The 25,726-nt window shown below is 41.2% G+C and overlaps 2 protein-coding genes across 4 annotated transcripts in view; one reads left to right on the top strand and one right to left on the bottom strand.

Annotated features, from left to right (window-relative positions):
• RBPMS (RNA binding protein, mRNA processing factor) overlaps window positions 1-25,726 on the top strand; it is a 191,057-nt gene that overhangs the window by 64,445 nt on the left and 100,886 nt on the right. The gene's annotated exons all lie outside the window — the stretch shown is intronic.
• Window positions 4,035-25,726, bottom strand: part of GTF2E2 (general transcription factor IIE subunit 2) — a 188,033-nt gene continuing 166,341 nt past the window's right edge. Inside the window, exon 8 of the transcript XR_007494883.1 lies at window positions 4,035-4,053. The gene's annotated coding sequence lies outside the window, so the exon portion shown is untranslated. The remainder of the gene's footprint in view (window positions 4,054-25,726) is intronic.

Below are 25,726 nucleotides of genomic sequence, written 5' to 3' on the forward strand. Positions count from 1 at the left end.
GCATATAAAGGCAAGGTCTTATTTTGTATTACTGCTCAACACTGATTTTATGGTCTTTTGCTTGTAGTGATTTTAAACTTTTACTCCATTTTTTTGAGGTTAGTATGTGAAATAAGAAATTATGTAACAATCATAATTCTATTACACTTTTAACAAGAAAATAGTTCAGACTATTTTGTTTCTGTTGTTTTGAGGCCACACCTGGCAGGCTTCCAGGGTTGTTTCTGGCTGTGTTCGGGGATCACTCCTGACAGTGCCCATGAATATATGTGGTGCCTCAGATCAAACCAGTGTCAGCCCTGTTGTGCAAGTCAAGCTCCTTACCCCTTGTACTATCTCCTGCCTGTTTCTGTTTTAAACCTTGCATATCTGAGGTGTCTTGGCTTCTGTCTCTGGCACTGCCGCTCCCTTGCCCTCGAAGCCAACCCCTTTAATTTGTGTCAGTGTACAGAACTGCATATTCATTGTAGGCTTTCTCAGCCCCCGACTTAGACCACTTTCTATAGCAGCCATGTAGATCTACCTTATTTTTTTAAACATATGCAGTATTTATTTGGGAACTTTAAACAATACTGTTAATACAACTGTCACACACTTCATTTCTGATTACATTCCTTGCTAGATGATGAATTATGGATAGCTCCCTGATATAAACAGGAGCTTTCTAAAGTCTCTGAATTAAATTTTGTTTTCATGCCTTGGAAATCTGAATTTTAGTCATTAAGCACTCATTTGGTCTGTAAGAATATAGTTGCTCTTTGAGGAGGTCAGGCTTGAAAAAGCATTAAAAATGAGATGTGCTGAATTCAGAAGTGAAGCAGGCTTGCTTTTAGGTTTTAGCTCATGTCTGCACAGTTAATTTTATGAATTAATTTAATAATCACCAATTAAAGGAAATCAGTTTTTCATTAAGCTAAAATTCAAGTAACTTCTTTCCTAGTGAAGTTACTTGAATTTTTGGTAGTTTTCACTCACTACAGTTACATCCAGTGTGCATTTCCTTTGCCCATGTAACTGCAGCATGAAACCTGCTCCTCTCTCCCGTACAAATTGCTGCAGCACTTCAGTGTTTAAGTTTAAGGCACAGACTGATGGTTTGGTTTACATTTGTTGTTCATTGAGGACCACAGGAGGGACAGCTTGCATCTGAGCAGGATTTGCTTGATGGGAGACAGCAGGAGCTTGCTCAGTGCTGTGAGCTCAGTGTTTGGTCTGTAGTGTTGTCCTTCCTGCCTTGGCCATGGGTTCCGCTCTCCCACTGTTTTCAGCCCTAGTAAAACTCCTTTCCCATTCTGTCCCTTCTTTACTATATTGCCTTTCAAAATTAGTTGAGCTTACCTTAATTCTCAGTTTTGAGATGGAAGCAGCAGTCTGAGTGGAGTGGCTTATGGAAACTGATTAGACGTGAGTCATGTATAGAAATTGTATTTCTACCCACATAAATGGGGTAGAAATGGGTAGGAGTCATGATTAAAATGTTTTTATTTTAATTTTTAAATTTAGTTTCGCGAGCCATACTGTGCTGTGTCCAGGGCTTGCTTACTCCTGAATCACTGCGATCTTGGATCACTTCTGGCAAGGCTCGGAGAACCATATATGGTGCTGGGGATGAAACCTGGGTCAATTGCATTTAATATAGACTAGCACTTTATCCACGCTCTGGTGCCTGGATATCCTGACTTAGAGCCCTTTTACTTTAGTTTATAGTCACTTCACATTCAAGGTCCAGATATGGGCTCTAGTTTTTCTAGTTTTGTAGTTGTTATAATTTTTAGAAAAACTTTTTCTGGGGGCACACTCAGAGATGCTTGGGGCTTGCTTACGGTTCTGTGCTCAGGAATTACTCCTGGCAGTCTTGGGGGACCATATGGTATGCTGGGGATCAAACCTGGATGAACCTTGTGAAAGGCAAATTATCACTTTGGCCTCAGAACCTAGTTTATTATAGGATTGAATTATATCTATATTTATATAAAGTGTGTGTGGTTGTATGTTTTTGAAGTATCATACTACTTTGTATACCCTTTCATTTATTCTCAGCATCCAATTAGCCATGTGAGAGTGGGGCTGGAGTGGTGATACAGCAGGTACGGTGATAGTACAGTATTTACATTTGTCTTGAACTTGACTGACCGGGTTCAGTCACTGGCCTCCCATTTGGTCCTCTGACCATCATCAGAAGTAATTCTTGGGACCGGAGATATAGCTTGGAGGTAAGGCATTTGCCTTGTATGCAGAAGGATGGTGGTTCGAATCCCGGCATCCCATAAGGTCCCCTGAGCCTGCCAAGAGCAATTTCTGAGCATAGAGCTAGGAGTAACCCCTGAATGCTGCAGGGTGTGACCCCAAAACCAAAAAAGAAAAAGTAATTTCTGAGCATAGACACAGGAGTAAGGCCCGTTGGGTGTGCCTCAAAACCAAAACACCCCCCCCCCCCCCAATTCTACACCACGAGAAGCCGTATTTATAGAAGGAACCTTTCTGCATCCACCAGGTGCTGGGGTTGGGTCCCGGGCTTCACAACTGTTGGGCACATGCTAGGCCACTGAACACTGGTCAGCCTTTCTGTTCATCGCATTGACTTGAAGTTGAGGCCAAGCTTAGAGTAGGGGCGGGGGGAATTTGTCACATTTTATTCTTTGTTCACTCAGGAGTCCTTGAGAATGGTAAATTCTTCAAGGGAAGCAGCTATTAGAGCAAATAATCTACTTTCTCAGATTTTTCTACGATTACTTTCTGTTATGAGTATTTTGTAAAATGCTCTGTTACACTTAATTGAGAACCAGAGGAAAGGAGTAAGGGAGGGAAAATTAGGAAGATAAACTTCATGGTGTTTTTCAATTTGTTAGAAATCATGAATCACTTCCATTATCTTTCCTTTCAGACTTCTGCCCCTTGTTTTGATGATGCCTTGAAACAACTTTCTCAACTCTCAGGCTTCTTTTTTTGTCTTTGGCCCTTCATTGGAGGGATGGAGAGTGGAGTGGGATTTGAGCTACAACGAGAGGTACTCAGGAATGACCCCTAGTGGTGCTTGGGGGTATCCATAGGAGTTACTAGGGATCTGATTTGAACTAGGATCAACTCCGCACTAGTCCCTGTATGGTCTCCTTGGCTCTTCTTGGTTCTGTAATTGTGCTTTTACATGTTACCTTGCACCCTCTTCTCCAGCCCCCCACCCCCCCAGTCTCATGCCCCAGAGAGAGCTTTTATTGGAGGAGCTTTACCATTTTTTTTGAGCTTTTACTATTCTTAAGTGCCAAATTATAGGTCTTTTCTGTGTCTCTGTGTCAGACATTTTGTCTTTTAGAGTACTTTTCCATTGTTTTAGAAGGAACTTCTTCAGAGTCAGCCTACAGTTTTATGGGAAGAATTTGGTTTCAACAGAAAATCATGAAAAATGACAATTTACATTTGGTTAACTCCCAATCAACGAGGATGTCCTGTTTAGAAACAGAGCTCCAATCCTTTTTAAAGAACAGTTTATCTTTCTTTTAAACAAATGGAGGTATTACAGGGGACGCAGATGGAAGGCAGGTTGCTATATCATAGTAAATGAATGCTGGTTTTCTTCTCCCAAATAACTTGCCTCTTAACAAGGAGTGGGAGAATGAGGTAAGAAATTTAAAGTTACAGATTGTTGCATCTAGTCATTTTCTGATCAAGAAGCACAGTGACTAGCTGTTACAAATTAGAAGTAAGCTGCCAGGGCATATTTTAAATGGGGAGGGGGGCATATAGCCTGTAGCCGCACCTGGTTGTGTTGGGGAGAAGGAACATGCAGTGCTGGGGAACCAGATCAGATACTATGTGCAAAGCATGAGCCTCTCACTTGAACGACACAGCCCCCCTCAGTTGATACATTACAATATATTCTAGAATTTCAGAGACAGAGTCTAATAATACCTCCAGATGTATATAGGTTCCAATGCTTTCATCACCAAAGTTTAGTGCTTTCCCATCCGGCTCTACTGGTCCTCTACTCCTTTTTTCCCCTCTGGTCTCAACTCTGGTTTTGACTGAGTCAAGCAATTTTTTTTTTTTTCCATTTTACTTTATTTCTTCACACAAGACTGAAACCCCTTTCCCTGATTGTCTCTCATTTCCTTATTTCACTTAGCATAGTCACCTCAGGATCTGTCCCTTTTGTTCCCAGGCACAGTTTTATCTTTCAAACCAGTGGACCATCAATACCACAACCACATTCAGTCTGTATGCCAGTCATCTTGTAGTGAGCATTTAGGTTAGTTAGACTCTGTTTAGCTATCGAACTAATGCTGATAACAACATGGGGTGGGTGTGTGTGTGCAAATAGATTTCTAAATTCATGTTTTTATGTTCTCTAGGTAAATGCTTACATGTAATACTGCTTGAGCTTAGGAATCTTTTTCTCCTCTTCCACCCCCCGAACCCCCATGTATCCATTTACTTTGCCACCAACACTGTAGGTTTTACTGTTTCTCCATATTCCTTTTTTTCCCTCCTCACTGGGTTTTGGGCCACACCTGGCATTGTTCAGGTCCTCCATGCTTGAGTGTCACTCCTCGTGGTCCAGGATGGTGTTGGTGCTGCGCCCATACTCCGTCCCGGGCAAATTCTTTACACCCTGCATTATCTTTCTGGCCTCCTCACATTCCTGCCAATGCTTGTTTCCAATGTTTTGATGAAGACTCCAGTCAGGAATACGAGGTTATCAGTTATTTTTGTGGTTTTGACTTAAAAGTTCCCTAATTAAATGGTAGAGCTTTTTTTCCGTGTGCCCTCGATTCATTTCATTTGTATGATTTTCTTTGGAGAAGAGTTTTTTCAGGTCTTTCCTTTTAAACCTAAACAAGAGTTCCAGAGGTTGATTATTTAACACTTGTATATATGTTGCTAAGAATGATTATTGAATTTGTGAAATAAATTTATGTAAATAGATCACTGTAGGTTGAATACTCTCTTCCAGGTAGTTTCAGTCTTGTGGGAACTGTTGTTTCAAGTTTTATTGTCCCTCATGATAGCTTCAATTCACCTTTTATTCTCTATATGTAGAGACTTATGGCCAGGAACCCAGTCTGGGTGAGCCACTGACAGTTTTGGGGAGGCATTCATTTCTCCACTGACTCATGCCTTCAGTCTCATTGCCTTCTTTGATTTCATGACAGTTTAATAGGCAGAAGTTATCGCACAAAAGTTTAAATAATATTGCCAGAGTTGCCTGACTTTGAAGTTCTAAATTAAGTTAGATTTCTGTAACAACATGTAAAAATTACGATTGATTTCTGTCACCTTTTTCTATTACTTTTGTTTTTACATTGCTTGAAGAGTATAAAATTAATGAATAAAAATTAATTAAAAATTTGAGGCCAAGGTGATAGTATAGCAGGTAGCGTTTTTGCTTTCCATGTGGCCAACCTGGGTTCAATCCCAGTTTTCCATACAGTCCCCTGAGCCTTCCAGGAGTGATTTCTGAGCACAGAGTCAAGAGTAACACCTGAGTGCCACTGGTTGTGGCCCTCAAAACCCAAATATATATACACACACACATACGATAAATTAAAAATTTTTTTATTTTGAAAATGATTTAAGGAAGACCATAGTCATTTATTGATAACGGATGGATGAAAGCAGGTATTTTCTATGGCATTCATGCTTCTTATATTAACATAAGTAGAAAGGGAAATATCCATAAACATGATTGACTAAGTAGCACTGTAATAGTAATAGATTTTTTTTTTTAATGGCTCTAGAAGGGCCGGAGAGATAACATGGAGGTAAGGCCTTTCATGCAGAAGGTCAGTGGTCCGAATCCCGGCATCCCATCCTGAGCCTGCCAGGAGTGATTTGAGTAACTCCTGAGCACTGCCGAGTGTGACCCAAAAACCAAACCCCCCCCCCAAATGGCTTTAGAAGCCTGGAGGTAGAATATTTAATAAATTGGGCTGGAGTGGTGGCTCAGTAGTAAGACATTTGCCTTGCATGCGGCTGACCTAGTACAGACCGGGCTGTGGTTCCATCGCCCTGCGTTCCACATGATCCCCTAAGCCAGGAGCGATTTCTGAGCACATAGCCAGGAGTAACCCCTGAGTGCCACAGGGTGTGCCCCCACCCCCCACCCCCCGCCAAAAAAAGAATATTTGATCACTTGATGCTAAAAAAATGTTCCAGTCCTAGGATCTGGAACAGGCCTTGGGTGCTACAAACATAGCAGCTCTTTCTTTCTCCTAACTGGCTCTGTGGCAGAATTCTGGAGCCCAAAACATATTTTTCACCTGTTCTACTGCACTTAGGATCTGCACCTGCCATTGCAGTGCCCATAGCCGCTAACACCTTTTATTCCATTTCTTCTAATAACTATAAATAGCCAATAAACTTCATGGACCGAAGGATGTTTAAGCAGGTGGTTGGTTCGAATCCTGCCGTCCCATATGGTCCCCCATGCCTGCCAGGAGATACTTCTGAGAAGATAGCCAGGAGTAACCCCTGAGCACCTCCGGGTGTGGCCCAAAAACCAAAAAAAAAAAAAAAAGTTTTAAAAAGTTTTTTTTTTTTTTTTTTTTTAATTCCCCTGTTGTTGGAAGCCTCTGCCGCAGTGTGAGGGAACAGGGGTGGGGATTGGTGTCACTCCAGGCTATCTGTATCCAGCATGTTGTCAGTCTAGGGGTGGCATCTTGTGCGATCAAGAATCAAATTTTTTACTGGAGGTGGCTGCATGCACAGCAAGTGTCTTAACCCTTATATTTTCTACCAGCCCTGATCAGACTATTGGACTTAAACAGCACTTAGATAGGAAATGTAGGGGAATTCTGAAGTGTTCTTATCTCTGTTCAGAGATGGCCAAGAAACCATGGTTCCCTGGATTCAGTTTTGGAGAGTCAAGAAGGATTGAATAATGTATGATGTACAGATTTTAGCAGACTATTACCATTCATATACACAAGGCATGGGTTTCTTTTGTAGGGGCTTGTCGTCATACCCAGTGGTGCTCAGGGCTTACACCTGACAGGGCACATGGGACCATATAGGATGCTGTGGTGTTGAACATGAGTCAGCAACATGTAAAGCAAATAAATACCCTGTCTGCTCTGTTAACACTCTGGTAATATGTTTATTATACCATAATAAACAAAGTATCTGTATGGTGAGAAAAAGTTATGGACAAGTGTTTGATGATGTTTGTAGCTAATTTTTTTAAAGCGTTCTTTATCTTTGATATAGTTCTTCCATCTTATCTTTAAATTTCCACAGGAGTTTCTCCCCTTGTTTATGGTGTTGAGTGATGGAGGATATCATCTGGCTATGGGGCTCAAACATTGTCAGCTGTGATAGTGGTCCTTGGACACTTGAATGCAGTGCTCACCAGGGTTTGCCTCCGTAATTTGGGGTGCTTGCATATGTACTCAACTGTGGGTGACGGTGCTTTTAGTTGAGACACACGTTTTGGTTGTGACATTCGTTCATCTTTAGTTACTATTAAGCTTGCTAGCGTGCAACACACCCTTTTCTGTTGTATTCAGAACACATTTGGTGTTGCCCAGAATTACCCATAGTACTGCTAGGCTGCTAAGATTGTCTTGCATGTGGGAGAGTGGAGATTTGAAGTCAAGATGACCAAGTACTTTCCTGTTTGGCATTTGTGATGATGTTTGGATGGGAAAAGAATACCAGATAGTAAGTTAAGCCTCAGATTCCTGTCAGTAAATTGGATGCTTGCAGTGCTTTGTGCTGTGGGATATGTACAAGCTCGGTGCTGGCAGTGTTCTAAGCACCATGTGTGCTGGGGATGGAACCTGGGCCTCTTGTAATGCAGAACATGCATTAAGCTTTTGAACTGGGGCCGGAGAGATAGCCGGAGGAGGTAGTGCATTTGCCGAAGGATGGTGGTTCGAATCCCAGCATCCTATATATGGTTCCCCCGAGCCTGCCAGGAGCGATTTCTGAGCATAGAGCCAGGAGTAACCCCTGAGTGCTGCCGGGTATGGCCCAAAAACAAACAAAAACAAAACAAAACAAAAAGCTATTGAACTATTTGTTCCTACCTCCCTTCCTCATGTCTTGACTGAAACTTGTCTTATGATGGTCATTCTTACTGGTATGAGATGATCATCTCATTTTGGTTTTGATTGGCATTTTTCTAATAAGGCATGTCAAAAATATTTTCCATTTGTCTATGGCCCATCCATGTATTCCAGTGGTCTCAAACTCAATTTACCTGCAGGCTGCAGGAGGCAAAGTCAGGGTGAGGCAGGCCCGCATCAGGGATTTCGCTTACAGAATATTCGCAAGAAACAAAAACAAAAACAAAAACTGCATTAGTAAGAAAAAAATTGCAAATAATCACATTAAACATTTGCATACCCCGAACGGAACTGCTCGGGGTATGCGAATGTTTAATGCGATTATTTTTTTTTACTAAAGCAATTTTTATCGAATAATCACAAATACTGCGATATTTGAAGGCCGGCCCCAGGCCACAAAATTTTGTACGGAGGGCCGCAAACGGCCTGCAGGCCGCAAGTTTGAGACCCTGGTGTATTCTCTTTGGAGAAGGATTTTTCTGTCTAATGGTCTTTTGCCCAGTTTTAAATGGAGCTGTATTTAAAAAAATATTACCAATTTTAGGACCAGAGAAGATAGTACAGAGAGGTAGGGCACTTGTCTTGCATGTGTCTAACTACCCCTAATTCCACTCTCTGAGCAGGGAGTCAGACTCACTTTTGCAAGCACCACCTAATGTGGCCCCTCATATTCCCCCAAAATTTATTTTTGATGAAGTTGAGTGAATGCTGTATGTATTTTGCATATTGTAGAGTCTTGTGGAAATCTCCCAATTGCTAGGTGTCTTTTTTTTTTTTTGTCTTTTGTATATTGTTATTGTGAAAAAGTCTCCACTGTTTGCTAAAATTTGGGGTCCTGTGTTATTGCTTTCTTTTATGTTTTTTTTGTGTTGTTGTTTTTGTTTGCTGGGTTTTTTTTTGGGGGGGGGGCTATAGTTGTTGATGCTCAGGGCTTACTCCTGGCTCTGCATTTAGGATTTACTCCTTGTGGTACTTGGGGAATCCTATGGGCATCTGGAGATTGAATTCTTGTATTGGTTGGCCACTATTATTTCTGCGTGCTCCCCCCAATACATGTTTTCTAAATTTTAAATTCTGATTTACCCTGTTTTTGTTTTTCTTTTTCTCTTTTTTTTTGGTTTTTGGGCCACACCTGTTTGACGCTCAGGGGTTACTCCTGGCTATGTGCTCAGAAATCGCCCCTGGCTTGGGAGGACCATATGGGACGCTGGGGGATCGAACCGCGGTCCACCGCGGTCCGATCCTTGGCTAGCACTTGTAAGGCAGACACCTTACCTCTAGCGCCACCTTCCCGGCCCCTGTTTTTGTTTTTCATGTTGACTTCAGTTTTCCCAACATTTATTTCTTGGGCAGGTTTTCTTTATTTTACCATTATGTATTTTTTTTTCCTGGCTTCTCTGTTCTAGTTCATTGGTCTTTTCTGTTTTTGTTCCAATACCATACTGTCTTTGTTAGAACAATAGATTGATGTCAGGGTGCTTAACATAGGCTTATCAGGGAGTTTTGTAGTTTCACACAAATCTTAGAATTGCTTGCTTAAAAAAATTTTTTTTAATTTAAATACCATGGTTACAAGGCTGTTAATACTAGTTTTTGTGTCCACAGATAAAGTGGTTCATGATTGAGTTACAGTCGTGTAATGGTTAACAACTTTCACCAGTGCACATTTCTCACCACAAATGTCAACAGTTTCTCTCTCACCCTCCCTAATACCTACTTCCGCCTGCTTTCCTTCCCTCTGTCTGTATCCCTCTTCTCTCTCTCTCTCTCTCTCTCTCTCTCTCTCTCTCTCTCTCTCTCTCTCTCTCTCTCTCTCTCTCTCTCTCTCCCCCTCCCCCCTCTCCCTCTCTCTCTCTCTCTCTCCCTCTCCTTCTCCCTCTCTCCCCCCTCTCATAGCTCTCATATCTCTCATGAAGGGGTACCATGCATGTCCCTTTCATAGTAGACTCTTCTCTACTTTCTGCTCTTTGGCTTGTTCACTTTTCTTGAAAAATGTCATTGAGGCTATAGAGCCGATAGAGGGTAAGACTGATGATTCTGGTTTAATCCTTAGCATAGAATATCGTCACTCCTTCGCCCAGGAGTGACCTAACCTGACTGTAGATTGTGTTGAATATTTGTTCTTCCAATCCATGACAACAGACTTTCTTTCCACTTCTTTGTCTTGTTTTATTTCTTTTGGAAATGTCTTACAGTTTTCTGGTGTAAAGTCTTCCACTCCTTGTTAGTTTTACTCCTAGGCATTTATTGTTTTTGCAATTATAAATGGGATTGTTTTTTCTTCAACTCATCTATAGAGATGCAAGTGATTTATATGTATTGATTGTTTTTGGACCCCTAAATCAATTCCCGGCATCCCATATGGTCCCCAGAGCCTACCAGGAGCAATTTCTGAGCAGAGCCAGGTGTAACCCCAAAATCACTGGAATTAATGAGTTCCATAAAGTAAGCTGCAAATAGTGATAAGATTTACCTTTCAGTTTGGATTCCTTTTCTATCCCCTTCCTAATTACTACAACTGGGACTTCAGAAATGATATTGAAGAGTACTAGTGAATGGCCAACCTTGAATAGCTCCAGATCTTAAGGGGAGAGCTTTTCAGTTTTCAGCTTAGTGTATGGCATTTGCTATAGGTTTATTGTATGTGACTTTTTAACGTTGAGATGCATTCCCTCTACCCCAAATTTGTTGAACTTTATTTTAATCATAAATGGATAGTAAATCATCACCATCTCCTCTCTCTCTCTCTCTCTCTCTCTCTCTCTCTCTCTCTCTCTCTCTCTCTCTCTCTCATCATCTAATCATCACCATCTCTTGATAAGATTATACAGGGTTTTGTTGTTGTTTTTGTTGTTGTGGCATATTGATCTGTAAATGTTGAGCCTTCAGTCCTTGGTATAAATGTCTCTTGGTTATGTTGAGTGATTTTCATGATGTGGTTGGATTTGATTTGCCAAAGTTAAGTATTTTGTGTGTATATTCATCGAAGATAATGGTCTACAGTTTGGGGTGTGTGTGTGTGTGTGTGTGTGTGTGTGTGTGTGCGCGCGTGCGTGCGTGCACGCTTGATGTCCGTCCTCTGCTGTGCGAATTAGGGTGATACTGACTATATACTTGAGAATGTTCCACTTGCTTTGCTTTGGACATTGGGCCTAGTTTGAATAGAATGGAATCTTTGAAAGTTCTGTAGAATTCAATGACATGGCCATCTGATATTGGGCTTCTTGTTATTATGATGACTTTGGGCCACACCTAATGGTGCTTAGGTGCTACTTCAGCTACAGTGCTGTGGAGTTATTTCTGTAATGCCTGGGACCAAACCTGGGATTCCAATAAGATAAGATTGCATTCCAGCACTCCCAGGGTTCCCTCACAAAAAACATGTGCTCCATCCTTTGAGCCATTTCCTTTCTTTCAAATACTGTCTAACTTCTTTTTCTTTTAATTAAATTTATTTAAATAAAATGCATCACATAGTTGACATAACTGACCATAATACGTTTCAAGATGACCAAAAAGCAAAGTTTTTAAAAAAAAAGAAAGACTAAAGAGATGGAAGAGAAAGAAGAAAAAGTTCAGTAGTGAGTATATTTTTAATATATAATAATAATAATAAATATCAATAAAATTATTGAATCACCAATGAACTAATTAAAGCACTAGCAGAAGGTTTAGCAAGCTCTTTAAAAAAAAATATTTTTTTTGGTCTCTATTTCTTCTGGATTCAGTCCTTTAGGGAGGTCTGGAGTTTTGGGTTAAAATCTTGGGTGTTCTCTTCAACTTTCTGGGCTTCATCTCCAGGTTTTTGCTTACTTTTTGGAAATTCTCAGGTATTTTACTTTTTTGAATATGGTTTCTACTCCCTTCTCTTATCTTTAAACTTTACCTTCTGTTACATTAATTATGCTGCTATTTATTTGTAAGCAGTACAGTGTTTCTCTTGTTGACATTTTTTTTACATTTCTTCTCTTTCAAGTTGAATCATTGATAGTTTTATCATTAGATCTTTTTTGTTTGTTTGTTTGTTTGTTTTGGTCACAGTGGCGCTCTGGGGTTACACCTGGCTCTGCTCAGAAATCGCTCCTGGTAGGCTCGGGGGACCATATGGGATGCCGGGAATTGATTTAGGGGTCCTTCTAGGGTTGACTGCTATTACTGTGCTATTGCTCTGGCCCTTATTATAATCTCTTGATAATCTCTATATCAGGGGTCTCAAACTCAATTTACCTGGGGACCGCAGGAGGCAAAGTCGGGGTGATCCTTGAGTGCAAAGTCAGTAGTAAGCCTTGAACATTGGGGGATGTGACCCAAACAACTAAACCAAACCAAAACAAAAAAAGATTCCTCTAGGGCAGGGCCACAAAATGTTGTATGGAGGGCCGCAAACGACCCTCGAGTTTGAGACCCCTGCTCTATATGATTTAATTTATTTTCAGTGTGAATTTTATATGTAGAATTGTTTCAGATTTTTCATGAAATTTTCACTGTTCACAGTTTCTTAGGTGAAGTACTTGTGTGTTTTTGCAGCTGTTCTCAAAATTCAAGTTTTGTAATCATAACTATTGTGTTATCTTCGGTTTGGATTCTTTAAGTGGCCTCTGATGACATATCACTTCCTTTGAGAAATTCCATCTTGATGTTTGCAATGGCTGACTGCAGAATCATTCTGTATACTCAACTGTTAACTTCCTTTGCTTTCCTGCAGATATTACAGTGGCTTTAGTATTGAGATTCTTTTTTTGTTGTTGTTGGTTTTTTTTTTGTTGTTGTTGTTGTTTTTTGTTTTTGTTTTTTTTTGGTTTTTGGGCCATACCCGTTCGTGCTCAGGGGTTACTCCTGGCTGTCTGCTCAGAAATAGCAGAAGTAGCTCCTGGCAGGCACAGGGGACCATATGGGACACCGGGATTCGAACCAACCACTTTAGATTGGCTGCTTGCAAGGCAAACGCTGCTGTGCTCTCTCTCCAGGCCCAGTATTGAGATTCTTAATTTCTATATTCCGGACAGGGAGTTTGAGTGTGGTGAAAGTGGGTGTATTGGTGAGATCTGTTATTGTGCTAATAGGTGTGGGAAATGGGGAGCACACAGGGGAAAAGTTGACATACCTTGGCATCTTTTTGTCCCTTGACATCTGTGGTCACTTTGGGCCACGGGTAAATGTTTGTTCTATTGTTGGATAGAGCAGTTACTGTGCAGTGTAACTGTAGTTCTGCCTCTACCTATAACAGCAGGGTTTTGTTTTGGTTTGGGATTACAGGAATAAGTTGTGCTCAGGGCTTATTCCTGGCTCTGGCCTCAAGGATCATTCGGGGGTGGTGTTCATGGGGTCATGTGTGTTGTAGATTGAACTGGGCTTGGCTATGTGCAAGACATGCCTTTATCTTCTATACTAGTCCCCACTCCTATCTAGGACTTGATTTCGTTTCTTGTTCTAGACTTGGATTACCAGTGATGGTGCTACTCTCAAGGGCTGGGAGTGATAGCACAACAGGTAGGACATTTGCCTTGTATGTAGCCAACAAGGGTTAGATTCCGCCATACCATGTGGTTCCCCAGGAGGGACACCTGAGCCAATGGGTGAGGGCCCCAAACAAAAAATTTCTAGGCACAAAAAAATTTGGACACAGCTTTAATTTTTACATGTTTATTAATGCCTACTGCCTCTTTGATCTCATGTATTCAGAAACAAAAGGGAACACTCACAGCTTACAATCTCTTAGAAATTTAGAAGAATTAGTTTCTTCATAAATTATCTTCAAATAAGTCAGAATGTAGTATTGTATAACAGACTTTCAAGGATTTCTCAACATTTAATTATTTATTCCTTGTTTCTTATATTCCATGATGATGTCAAAGGTGGCTGATGTTGATCTGTTTTGTACATGGGGTAAACAAAGACCTGAGATTGTGAGACGATAGGTGCGAGGATCTATATGCTGTTCAATGTGGGATTTGTCATTCCTTATCTAAGAATTTTCAAACTCATTTATGGTCTTGCAAGCCACAGACCCGGGTTCATCTCTGACATCCAATATGGTCGCCTGAGCACCATGAATGATTCCTGAATGCAGAGCCTGGGTTTCTGCTTCTGGTTGGGGCTCTCATGTCTGGGCTTTGCTGGTGATAGTTTGGTTGCAGTCTAATTGCCTTGGGAGCGTTGGGATGGAGATGGCAGTCAATGCTCAGGCCATATGCAGAGTCAGGAGTAACCCTGAGCACTGTGTGGTCTCCAAACAAAACAAAACAAAAACAGAACCCCCTTTTAAAAAAGCTTTAAGTCAAAAATGATTTAACCTCAGATAAAAAAGTTTTTTTTTTTTTGGTTTTTGGGTCACACCCGGAAGTGCTCAGGGGTTACTCCTGGCTCTGCACTCAGAAATCGCTCCTGGCAGGCTCAGGGGACCATATGGGATGCTGGGATTTAAACCACTGCCCTTCTAAGGCAAACGTCCTACTGCTGTGCTATCTCTTTGGCCCCTGTTTTCCTTTTTTTATAATTAAATATTTTGTGTCATCCCTGCTGATCCCTGCTGAACGTTTAGAAGAATGTTGATTCTAGGAAAGAAATTGTATTGAATTTTAATTTAGGATTAGTGTAACTCTTTGTGTTTTCAATATTTAAAAGATAAATCATTAAATACTTATGGGTACTGCCTCAAAGGCCACTGTCTTATTTATATAAATCAATGACTAAATTAGATAACATTACCTAATTTGGGATCTTAAGTTCTGGTACTTTAAGTCTATGAAATGATTTATAAATTGTTTTATTTTTTTCCTTCTTCCTTTTCCTTTGTTGTTATTACAAGGGAGGGAGGCAGACATGCAGGGGTTCACACTTGCTTACACATTTTTGGTTCTGTTTTTTTCTGGGTGTCACACATCAGGTTGCAGTGGTTGCACACATGCTTGCCAGGGTATGTGTATCACAGTCCTGGGTGATATACCCTTCTGCTTCTGGCCAGGTCTTTCTTATCTGGGCTTTGTTTCTGATAGTTTGGTTGCATGCAGGTCCTTGGCCTTAGGCTAGGTGGGAAGGAGGTGGCAACTAAGCATTGCTCAAGCTCGGTCTTGGCTCTGTGCTGAGGATTTTAGTTCCGGGTGCTCTGGGGACCATGGTGACGCTCAAGGGCTACTCCTGGCTATGTGCTCAGAAATCCCTCCTGGCTTGAGGGACCTTATGGGACCCTGAGGGATTGAAGAGAAGTTTGTCCTAGGCTAGTGCGGTCAAGGCAGATGCCTTACTGCTTGTGCCACTGCTCTGGCCCCAAGAATATGAACATTTCTATGAAATAATTTAAGTGCTTAGAGGATAACAAATTTCTCTAATTGAAAACTTAGATTGAGAATGTATGAGGGAAATGTAGAGCCTGTTTAGGGTACAGGCGGGGGTTGGGTGGGGAGGAGGGTGATTTGGGACTTGGGTGATGGGAATGTTGCACTGGTGATGGGTGGTGTTCCTTTTATGACTGAAACCCAAACACAATCATGTATGTAATCAAGGTGTTTAAATAAAAAAAAAATTAAAAAAAAAAAAAAAAAAAAAAAAAGAAAACTTAGATCCCGGGCCAGGAGTGATTTCTTCTCTCCTCTCTCCCCTTCCCTCCCCTTCCCCTCCCCCCTCCCCTCGTTTTTGGACCACATCCGGTGGTGCTCAGGGGTTACTCCTGGCTATCTGCTCAGAAATACCTCCTGGCAGGCACGGGGGGGGGGGGGGGGGGAAACCATATGGGATGCCGGGATTCGAACCCAACCACCTTAGGTCCTGGATTGGTTGCTTGCAAGGCAAACGCCCCTATGCTATCTCTCCGGCCCCCAGGAGTGATTTCTGAGCGCAGAACCAGGAGTAACTCCTGAGGGTCACAGGATGTGACCCAAAAACAAACAAACAAACAAAAAAGGAAAGAAAGAAAACCTAGATTCCCCAAGCAGAAAATTGTGGCAGTGTACAGGGGACCATAAGAGATGCTGGAAATCAATCAGGTTGGTAGTGTGTAGGCAGGTGCCCCTAACATTGTATTAGCAATATGAACCCTGCTTTTAAGGGCATTATAATTTAATTGTAACATCAGTAAGACAGCTGAGAGTGAGTGCAGCTTAAGGAAGGAGAACATTGAGGCAGTCAGGAAAGTGTTCTTCCTTGGAGATGAGAGACTTGGTTTGGGTTTCTAAGCTCTAAAATGAGCCATATACACAAATGAAGAACAATTACAAAAGAAAAGACTTCTAGTCAAAAATAAAGTGAGATAGTATCCAGGTTCAGGTGCTTACTTTGCATGCTGCTGTGTGGATTCTTAACTGCTCCTGGCAGGCCTCAGGGACCATATGGGATGCTGAGGATTGAACCCAGTTTGGCAGCATGCAAGGCAAGCACCCTACTCGCTCTGCTATCTCTCCAGCCCAATGATGTTTTTATGGTTTATTCAGGGTTTTTTGTTTGTTTGGTTGGTTTGTCTACATCTGGAGGTGTTAAAGATTCTCTCTCATCAGGGCTTGGAGGATCCTGAAGTATTGAGGATTCAGCCAGAGTCCTCAATGTGCAAAGCATGTCCCCCAGCACATTGCTCCATCTCCAGCCTGTAAGGATCTTTCTGCCCTATCCTGATCCACCTCCTGCCACCTTCCCTATTTAGAGAAGTGGGAGATAAGACAAAGAGAATAAGAAGAGAATTTCTCCAGAAGGAAAGGGTCTAGGGATCAATTTATATATACTACTCCTTTGTAGTCACAGTACCTCTGATCCAATTATAGTAAGCAAAACGTATTATATTAGGTGTGTTGTATGGCATTAACTTTACTGTATAAGTCATGGGTACACTGAATGTAGGCATATGTGGCTTTTTTTTTTTTATTTCTGAATTTTTTTTTTTTTAGCTATTACGTTTAGAACGCCTGGAACAATTATTTTATTCTTCCAGATAAATTTTACTTTAGCGAACAGTTTTGAAGTGGCTGTTTGGAAGATTGAGACATTTTGGCAAAGGAACAGCGTATCTGGGACATTGGTCCATATCTTTATTTGGTCATATTGGAGCACAGGCCCTCTGTGGTCCTCTGAGGACAATCTTGGCTGTGCTGTTTGCCTGTGTTCTAGACCAAGCAGTACTGGTATTTTGGGTTCCATGGAGACAGATGACAGGCCGATTCATGTCTGCACTGAAAGAGCTCTCACAGAGTTTCAGGTTCTGACAGTTTTGAGAATTCTTCCTCAGTAAGAGAACAGGTTTGGAAATAGCTTGAGCTATTTGGAGTTCACAAAATGTTAATCAGTGATGCATTTTCTAGAAATTGTACTATTTTATTCCTGTTCTTTACAGTTATATTACAAATGGATGTTCTCATTCCCATATTAAGCCTTGAGAAGAAATTCCAAGTTTCTGAAAGGGAGTGGAGACAGTTTAATAGTGGTTTTATTCTGGAAACTCACTTTGATGATGAAATATTTGTCGAGATTTTTTTTTTCATACTAGTTATATTTGGGTAATTTCACACATATCCTTAGTTGTATAAGTGAAGTGTTGAGTTTTAGGACTTAGTGTTTATTATTCTTCAGTGCTTGAAACAGTATGTTACTAAGATGATAGTTGAGGGGTCAAATTTTTATAAACATGTCCATAATGCATTTTTTGGTGGAGGGGGGTTGGTTTTTGGGCCATACTCCAGTGATGCTCAGAGGTTATTTCTGGTTCTACACTTTGGAGTTATCCTGGCAGTGCTTGAGGGTACTATATGGGATGCTAGAGATCAAACCTGGGTCAACGCATGCAAGGCAAATGCCCTACCCACTGTACTACCACTCTGGCCCAACATATTCATAATTCTTAATGTATGCTGTATGCTTTCCTTAATGCTTTATACACATTTATTTAATTGTTGGGCCCTTATAATAAGGTAGGTATCTTTCATTTCAAGAATGAGAAACCAAGGCTTTAGTTAGCTTATAGGTTGTCCAAAATCACTTGGATACTGAACGTGTTGGAGCTGGAATTCCAGTCCTGCCTGGCCACCAGGTTCCAGAGTTTATGTACTTTTGAACTCTGTCCTATCAAGTAATTCTTCAGTAAGGGAGAGAAATGCAAATAGATTTAATGGTGATTTAGGTAAGATAGGACTTCCTTCCTATCAGTGCCCATTCACCTTTTTTTATACTGGCCACTCTTTTGGTGTCTTTGAACTTGTGGCATATGGCATAATTCTGTCCTATTACAAAAATTCTAAGTAAAAATAGGCGATTTAAACCAGAGTAGGTTCTCAAACTTATCTGACCTTCTGCTCACTATTTGGGCAAAAAAAGGTGTGGGCAATCACTCAGTGCCCCCCCCCCCAAATCTACTTTCAGTATATTAATTAATTTCTTTAAATGAATGAATCCATGGAAGACTCCCTTCAATTGTACCCAAAGCTGATACTTCATCTCCATGCCTATCACACAGGATGTAGTAACGGCCACCGTAATAAACACAGATTTAAACAGTACATTCTTAAACAAATAAATTTATAAACATACTAATGGAATGCATATATTTCATGACTTGTTTAAGAGATTCAGAATGGATAAATGATGTCTTAGCTGATGACCTTCTTCCTCAATATGCTTTTATCAAAAGCTTTTCCTTTCTATGTGAGTCTGGAATTTCGTGGAGCCTGCAGATTCTTCATACCTTCACATGTTTATAAATAAATTGAGGCTTCTAGAACTCTGTGCCCAAATACTCAACAACTAATTTTTATTTTTTGGTTTTTGGGCCAAACTTGCTGACGCTCAGGGGTTACTCCTGGCTATGCGCTCAGAAATCGCTCCTGACTCGGGGGACCATATGGGATGCCAGGGATCAAAACGTGGTCCATCCTAGGCTGTAGCGCGCGCACACACACGCACACACACACAGAGTAAAAGGAACTTAATGGCTTCATTCAAGTGTCCAAGTGAATGGCTAACAAATACTATTACAGGATGGTTATAGAACATAACAGATAAGTCTCGGTAGTAGGATAGTTTCTTTTTTTCATATCTCAATTTTATTTTTTAATATATTTTATTTAAACACCTTGATTACATACATGATTGTATTTGGGTTTCAGTCATGTAAAGAACACCACCCATCACCAGTGCAACATTCCCATCACCAATGTCCCAAATCTCCCTCCTCCCCACCCAACCCCCGCCTGTACTCTAGACAGGCTTTCTATTTCCCTCATACATTCTCATTATAGTAGGATAGTTTCTATAGAGGCTGGTGAATTGTGAATCACAGTTTAAATGTATTGAATATTTTCTGGAATTGGTGGCTCCTGCAATTGGAAAAGCTTGGAGCCAACTATATTTGTCTAGTAATGCTTATAAGCATTATAAGCACAGGACTTTGCCATATTTAAGCCAATGAATTAGAGGAAATGGTTGACTAAACAGTTGTATTTCAAAAATTTACGTTATATTCTGACGTAATGGTGTTATAAATGGGGAATGTATATTTCCTGAATGAACTTTTATGTAGAAAAGGGTTTAGAAATGTAGCTCACCCAACTGTTGTCAACACAGAATGTTTTCTATATAGACACATTTTCTGTATCATATGAGACATCATATCTGGAGTGGGATATGGCAATACTGTCAAAGTACACAGCAAAAATCATAATAATAATAATAATAATAATATAAAACAGTACTGGAGCAAATCAGGAAACTTTTAAGTTGAATAAAGCACATCATTCAAAATGTCTATTGGTATTGTTTTTTTAATTTACAATTCTGTTTCGGCAATTAAAAACTTAATGGGTGCCTGGAGAGATAGCACAGCAGCGTTTGCCTTGCAAGCAGCCGATCCAGGACCAAAGGTGGTTGGTTCAAATCCCGGTGTCCCATAGGGTTCCTGTGCCTGCCAGGAGCTATTTCTGAGCAGACAGCCAGGATTAATCCCTGAGCACCGCCAGGTGTGCCCCCCCCCAAAAAAAAAATAACCAAAAAAAAAAAACAAAAAACAAAAACAAAAAACCAAACAAACAAAAGAAAACTTAATGGGGGACCAAAGAGATAGCACAGTGGTAAGGCGTTTGCCTTGCATGCAGCCAACCTGGGACAGACCCTGGTTCAAATCCTGACATTCCATATGGTCCCTCAAGCCTGCCGGGAGCCACTTCTGAGCGAAGAGCCAGGAGTAACCCCTGAGCACAGCCAGGTGTGAACCCCCAAACCAAAGACCAGGAACCAATCAGCCTTTGAGTAAGACTAACATATCCACAAAGTACTGGGGGAGAGGGGGGTAAAATAGAAATGCTTATAAATTCTAACTGGCTTCATTGCCTAGTTTTACAAATGTAAATGTAAATCTTTTGATTAATGTTTATAACATTGAGTCTAAAGGTTTCTTTCCCTCAAATTTGTTTAAACTTTATTTGGAGATAATTGTAGGTTCAGACAGTTCTCAGAATTAATAGAGAAACCTTGTGTACTTTTTGACTAGCTTTCCCTGATGACTTGTAAAACTATAGCTCAGTATCACAACCCAACCACTCATTTATTTAAATTACTTAAGTCTTAATATGTCTTTTGTGCAGTTTAATCAAATGTGCAGCTTTGTGTATCTTTGCCACTGCTTTATGTTAAAAGGAATCCTTATCATTGCGGTGCAAGCCACTTGCCTTCCTTTTCACTTCTATTTCTAGAATACTTCCTGATGCCTCAGTTGCTTTCATCTCTATGAATTGAGTAAATTCATATACTCAGTTATGCTTTTCATTCTCTTTAAGAATATCAGGAAAGAGAATATTATTTGCTTTGGGTTCATATCCGGTAGTGCTTAAGGCTTACTCCTGATTTTGTGATCAGAAGTCACTCTTGATGGTGTCAGGATCAAAATAGGACGAGCCACGTACAAGTCAAGTGTCTTAATATCTGTCTTTTCTCTCTAGCTCCACTGAGGTTTATTTTTAACATACTTTGCATGCTGATATTTAAGAATTTTCACTCATACTTTTGATTTTACCTGTCCAAGCTTAAATATCCTAGAGATGAGTGATGTGTCAGCATCACTTCAAAACATTTTCTTTTTCCTTTTGCTCGCTTTTTAAAAAAATATTTTGCAGCAGGGGGGATACTTGACATTATTCAGGACTTACTCTGGGTTTACTTTTCGCTAGACCTGGTCATATGTGGTTCTGAGGATCAAGTATGTGCAAGATAAGCATTGTACCCTGCTGTACTATCTGTCTGGCCCCTGTGGATTTTATTTATTGATTGATTGATTGATTGGCTTTTTTGGTCACACCCAGTAGCACTCAGGATTTACTCCTGGCTCTACGCTCAGAAATTGCTCCTGTCAGGCTTGGGGGACCATATGGGATACTGGGATTTGAACCACCATCCTTCTACATGCAAGGCAAATACTTTGCCTCCATGCTATCTCTCTGCCGCCCCCCCCAGTAGAATTTGTTTGTTTGTTTGTTTGTTTGGTCATACCTGGCTCTTGGCAGGCTTCTTGGCTGGCTCTGGTGGGGTGGGGGAACCATTTGGGATGCCAGGATTTGAACCACTGCCAGTCCTGGGTCGAATATGTACAAGGCAAATGCCCTACCACTGTGCTATCTCTCTGGCCCCTGGTATAACTTTGGGGGGGGTGTTTGGGCCACACCCAGTGACGCTCAGGGGTTACTCCTGGCTATGCACTCAGAAATTGCTTCTGGCTTGGGAGACCATATGGAAGGCCTGGGATCGAACCAAGGTCTGTCCTGGGTCAGCCATGTGCAAGACAAACACCCGACTGCTGTGTTACTGTCCCGGTCTAATAATTTTTGTTTGTTTTTGTTTTGGGGTCACACCCGGCAGCTCTCTAAGCTTAGAAATTGCTCCTGGCAGACTCAGGGGACCATATGGGATGCCGGGATTCGAACCACCGACCTTCTGCATGCAAGACCAACGCCTTACCTCCATGCTATCTCTCCTGCGCCCCCCCCCCCTTTCAATAATCTTTTTATTTTGCCAAGCAAACCAGTTTTTTTTTTTTTTTTGTTTTGTTTTTTGGTTTTTGGGTCACACCTGGCGGTGCTCAGGGGTCACTCCTGGCTGTCTGCTCAGAAACAGCTCCTGGCAGGCACGGGGGACCATATGGGACACCGGGATTCGAACCAACCACCTTTGGTCCTGGATTGGCTGCTTGCAAGGCAAACACCGCTGTGCTATCTCTCCGGGCCCGCAAACCAGTTTTTTAGGGGGTGGGTAATGTCCTTCTCAGAGGCTATATAACGCCATGTGATCTTATATCATGTGACCCTTGTTGACAAACACAAACTTCATATGACTTCTTGTTACTGACTGCCTGTATCCTATATCTAGCCATTTATGCTAGAAGTTTCCAAATGATCCCAAAAGGAAAAAGGTGGGTGTAGGAGCTAATTTAATAAGATATTGCCCATTTTTTCTATTCTCTACTTGTATTGCTTCTTGTTAATCCATGCAAAGTGCTCAGTGTGGCACAGCCTTTAAGGTGTGTAGCAGCTGTGTTCAACTTAAGGTTGAACTTAAGTTCTGTCAACATGAGAGATCATAAATGGATAATCTTTGGACAGCTTTCTTAGGAACAGATATATAGTAGCCTGGCATGCTCAATACTAAAATGCTGTTTTACTCTCTCTACTTTGTCTAAGTATTAGAATAATTTATATATTGTCCATTGCTTTCTGTGTATGTACCTGTGATGCAACTGTTAGTTTTTTTCTGAGCATCTTGACAAAGGAACTGTGGCTTTTAGGGCCTTCAGTAAAGGGTTTGATTTTGTTATTCTACACACAGGGTCATCCAGTGGATTTTCACTCATGGTAAACATTAGCTGATCTCAACTAAGAATGGATTGTGACAAATTCCTGTAGAAGAGAAAGAACAGCTGTCAGTTTTAAACAAACCTGGTATCCACAATCACATAGACCTTCAGTGTTTGTAGCAACCTTGTTCATGAATTAAACAGTCTTTAATCTAGCAGTTGACCATTGTGAGGAAAATGAAACCAGGGCCAATGAGAAGCTAAATGGAGACCAAAGGCCAGTCATCTTTCACTGAGCTAGCTGCAAGACAATCTTTATGATGGTGATATAATTTGTTTTCATTTTGGTAAGATATCAATGGAAAACCAGGCCCACTAAGCTTTTTTTATTTTTTTATTTTTTATAACTGGATAACTGGCAGCCCTTGGCAAGGTTGAGTTTGCAGTTTGGAGTTTAGTGAAAGAGCAAAGAATTTATTCCATTTATAATTTGCCTATTTGTTTTATACTGGGAGCTCACACAGTTGAGACACTAAGATATCCCTCCAATTCTGTTTGTTAAATATATAAATTAGAAATGGGAGGGCAGGGGCCGGAGAGATGGCATGGAGGTAGGGTGTTTACCTTGCATGCAAAAGGATGGTGGTTCGAATCCCAGCATCTCATATGGTCCTCCAAGCCTGCCAGGAGTGATTTCTTCTGAGCATAGAACCAGAAGTAACCCCTGAGTGCTGCCGGGTGTGGCCCAAAAACAAAAAAGGGGGGTCAGAGAAATAATACAGCAGGTTGGGTGCTTGCTTTGCATATGTTTGAACCCAGTTCTGAGTACAGAGCCCTTAAAATACAAATCAAAGTAAAACAAACAAAAAACTCAGCACATGCAAACTTGTGAATCCCCCTCCCTCCTTACACATGGCTACCACTCCTTGTGTGTAAATACAACTCAACTCTTTGGGGATTTTTATGGCTGAGACATAGGGGGCTTTTTCAGTGGAGGAGGTGTAACACGGTGTGAGTCCTCAAAGTAACACCCCTTTGGCCAGGCCAATTTAAGATTTTTTTTTTTCGGGCCACACCCGTTTGATGCTCAGGGGTTCCTCCTGGCTAAGCGCTCAGAAATTGCCCCTGGCTTGGGGGGGGGGGGACCATATGGGATGCCGGGGGATTGAACTGCCTTCCTTTTTTGGCTAGCGCTTGCAAGGCAGACACCTTACCTCTAGCGCCACCTCGCCAGCCCCTCAAGATTCTCTTTTTAAGGTTACTACAGTCACTAATGCCTGAAGTGATGGTGTTGATTTTATCTTTAGAGCATATTCCAGGAAGTATTGGCTTGTGTTCAGATTGAAATGTATGAAACAAGTTGACATGAATGTCTATTCAAACTGGCTCGTGTGTGTGTGTGTGTGTGTGTGTGTGTGTGTGTGTGTGTGTGTGTGTGTGTGTGTGTACGCACACTCAGGGGTTACTCCTGGCTTCGTGCTCAGAAATTGCTCCTGGCTTTGGGGACCATATGGTCCGTCCTAGGCTAGGGTGGGCAAGGCAGATGCCCTGCCGCTGTGCCACTGCTTCGGCCCCTCATTCATTCTTTTTTTTTTTTTTTTTTTTTTGTTTTTGGATCACACCCGCCAGCGCTGGGGGTGGGGGGGTTACTCCTGGCTCTACACTCAGAAATCGCTCCTGGCAGGCTCAGGGGACCATATGGGATGCCAGGATTCGAACCACCGTCCTTCAGCGTCTAAGGCAAACGCCCTACGGCTTCACTATCTTTCCGGCCCCCTTTTTAAAAAAATTTTAACAATGTATATAACTGGCTCATTCTTGACTGGTAGAAAAAGGAGAATTTCTGAGGAAGTAAGTGGGTAGGCAACACTCATGGTTTATATTTTCAAAGGAGGTAGATAATACCTAGGAATTGTGTGCTCTTTCCTTCAAGAAATGGTGCAATTCATAAAAGCATAAATGCTGGCTGGAGAGATAGTACAGTGGAAAGGGCACACACACACAGCCTACTCAGTGCCGTATACAGTCTCTTCAGCCCACCAGGAGTAAACCTTGACCACTACTAGGTGTGCTTCCCTGCGCCATACCCCATTAATGCTAATTTTTAGAAATACATATAATAAATAGTTCTCTGATCCTCTTCCCTCATCCTCACTATTAATGTACAGGTAACTTGAAGTGCATCCTCTGCATGTCTTCCATTTTCCCCCCATTTTTTTTCTGTTATTTTATTTTTTTATTTTTTGGTTTCTGGGCCACACCCAGCTATGCTCAGGGGTTACTCCTGGCTATCTGCTCAGAAATAGCTCCTGGCAGGCACAGGGGACCATGTGGGACTCCAGGATTCGAACCAACCACCTTAGGTCCTGGATCGGCTGCTTGCAAGGCAAACACCGCTGTGCTATCTCTCTGGCTCCTCCTTTATTTTTTTTTTTAAATAATACCCATGTGCATCTACTAATTTATAAGAGCATTGAGAGAATTAAATTAGGATTATGGGAAGTTTTTTTATCCTGCTTTATTATTAATCTAAGCTGAAGGTATAGAAATCTACCTCACATTTTAAATATACAAGTGTTTGTATATCCTTTCAAAGCATTTTTTGAATTATTTTTGTTGAAATTGTTATTGTGAGTTGAAATGTGATTAATTTTTCTAATAGCCACATTGGTTACTCCTGTTTGTAATTATAGGCCTGGATGTTTCTGTGGTTTGTTCTCAAGTCTGTCTTGATTTCAGTTTTTTTTTCTTTTTAATTTTCCTCCCTTCATCTGTTTGGCTCTTGTGATGTTATCTCTTTGCTTTTTGCAATGAGTATACATTTGATAGTATGTAAGTGACATTGGCTAACTTAATAGTGTGTGACTGGACGTTGTAGTCCCTCTTTTGTGTGTATCATCACAAGAGATACTGA

Source organism: Suncus etruscus, chromosome 4 (assembly GCF_024139225.1).
Source record: "Suncus etruscus isolate mSunEtr1 chromosome 4, mSunEtr1.pri.cur, whole genome shotgun sequence".
Classification (NCBI taxonomy): domain Eukaryota; kingdom Metazoa; phylum Chordata; class Mammalia; order Eulipotyphla; family Soricidae; genus Suncus; species Suncus etruscus.